This window comes from Schistocerca americana, unplaced genomic scaffold (genome assembly GCF_021461395.2).
Source record: "Schistocerca americana isolate TAMUIC-IGC-003095 unplaced genomic scaffold, iqSchAmer2.1 HiC_scaffold_573, whole genome shotgun sequence".
NCBI lineage: Eukaryota > Metazoa > Arthropoda > Insecta > Orthoptera > Acrididae > Schistocerca > Schistocerca americana.
In genome coordinates, this window is record NW_025726317.1 from 57,501 (window position 1) to 60,000 (window position 2,500).

Below are 2,500 nucleotides of genomic sequence, written 5' to 3' on the forward strand. Positions count from 1 at the left end.
CCTATGTTGCGCCTTAACCTAACCTATGTTGCGCCTTAACCTAACCTATGTTGCGCCTTAACCTAACCTATGTTGCGCCTTAACCTAACCTATGTTGCGCCTTAACCTAACCTATGTTGCGCCTTAACCTAACCTATGTTGCGCCGTAACCTAACCTATGTTGCGCCTTAACCTAACCTATGTTGCGCCTTAACCTAACCTATGTTGCGCCGTAACCTAACCTATGTTGCGCCTTAACCTAACCTATGTTGCGCCTTAACCTAACCTATGTTGCGCCTTAACCTAACCTATGTTGCGCCTTAACCTAACCTATGTTGCGCCTTAACCTAACCTATGTTGCGCCTTAACCTAACCTATGTTGCGCCTTAACCCAACACACGTTGGGCCTTAACCCAACACACGTTGGGCCTTAACCCAACACACGTTGGGCCTTAACCCAACACACGTTGGGCCTTAACCCAACACACGTTGGGCCTTAACCCAACACACGTTGGGCCTTAACCCAACACACGTTGGGCCTTAACCCAACACACGTTGGGCCTTAACCCAACACACGTTGGGCCTTAACCCAACACACGTTGGGCCTTAACCCAACACACGTTGGGCCTTAACCCAACACACGTTGGGCCTTAACCCAACACACGTTGGGCCTTAACCCAACACACGTTGGGCCTTAACCCAACACACGTTGGGCCTTAACCCAACACACGTTGGGCCTTAACCCAACACACGTTGGGCCTTAACCCAACACACGTTGGGCCTTAACCCAACACACGTTGGGCCTTAACCCAACACACGTTGGGCCTTAACCCAACACACGTTGGGCCTTAACCCAACACACGTTGGGCCTTAACCCAACACACGTTGGGCCTTAACCTGCTCTGTAATTGTTATACGACGCGTTAAATTAGTGTAGTGTTGCCTAACTGCAACCCCCGCAATATAGTTTGCTACTCGCACTGCCCGGTCCCCAGAGTATCGCTTCATGTTAAACACCTTGCAGCTATACACTGTAATGCGGATGGCGGCAGGACGTACATGCTCAATGCCCTTCGCAGTTGTTCATTGGCATTCGCATGGCGAAGCACAGCCTACGTTGTGGTACGGCTTGTGGCAACTGTCCGCTGATGTTGTACGTCCAAATCACACACTGTACCGCACATTGGTCCTCATGTACTGAATGATACATCGTGGTACATGTGTGACCGTACCACGACTGCGCCAACAACGGCGAACCATACGGTCCAAATATTGTGCACTCAGCTACGTGTCGTCTCCCTATAAGAGCTGGATTGCAGTATGGTATGCCGTGGATGGCGATCAGCATGAGCCGTCTGTTGATGTAGTGGCGCGTGTTGTCAGACGTAGTCGTCTCTTCTCACACACCGTGATAGCATGGTGCACTGCGTTCCACATCTGCGACATGCGACAGAGGCCGGTTGACAGTCGTTCGCGCAATGGACATCGCATACGTACGGGGGCCACCTTCCACGTGTTCGCGAAGCGTGCACATGTTGTTGCGTGTATGTGGGCAGACATAGTGTGTCGTGACACCTGACACAGGCATGCAACAATCGTTGAATTTGCAAATGGCGATGGACGTCTACGTTTGCTGGTGACGTTACGCAAATGAAGAACTGGTAAACCGTTGTGGTGCGGTTGTTCTCGCTAGAGGTGAATCAGTGATGGCGACGATCGGTTGAGCTACCAACCGGTTGTTTCAGCGATACCCACCATGCCCACGAACGTGAATGGCATGTGGGTGTGAAGCGATACGCGGCGGTGGCTGGGTGGGACCGTCCCCGGCCGGTGAGGGGGGGCCTTCCGGCGTGCTGGCCGCGCGGTGCGTGGGCGCACGCGCTACAGCCGGCTGGTGGGGGCGGCCAGTGGCAGGCGCGCCGGCCGACGGAGGCGGCAGGCGGCGCAGCTGCGCGCCGGCGCACCCTGCACGCGGCGCCGTGCGGCCAAAGTAGGTCCTCGCGGGCCCGGTGCGAAGCGCGGTGGACATCTGCAGTGTGCTGGTCCGATTGAGGACTGTGTGCGCTGAGGATGCGCCGCCGCCCGGCGCTCGGCGCCGCGACGCCGTCTGCTGCTCGGTCGCCTCTGCGGTTCTCGCAGGTGGATTGTATCGCAGCTGTGCGGACGTGTTGGCGCGTGCGCTGTGCTGGGAGAGTTCGCTTCGGCACCCAAGTGGGGCTTTTGTCCTTCTGTGGCGCTGGCGTTGGAGCTGCCGGCCACCGTAGGTGGCGCGTGTTGTCTCCCGCCGGCAATGCCACGACAGCACGCTCCCGGGCCTCTGTCGGCAGCGGCAAGCTCAGTTGGGAGCACGGGTGGTCGCACCTAAAGCGTCTACTCGCCAAACTCCGGGCGATTGCGCCTCTCTCGAACCCGACCAAGTACTTAGGACGGCGCTGCGCGCCGCCGGGACCTGAGAGGGTTTCGAGGTGTATTGTGCAGGGGAGCTCAGCCTCCTCCTGTTTGCAGAATAATTGAGCGGACG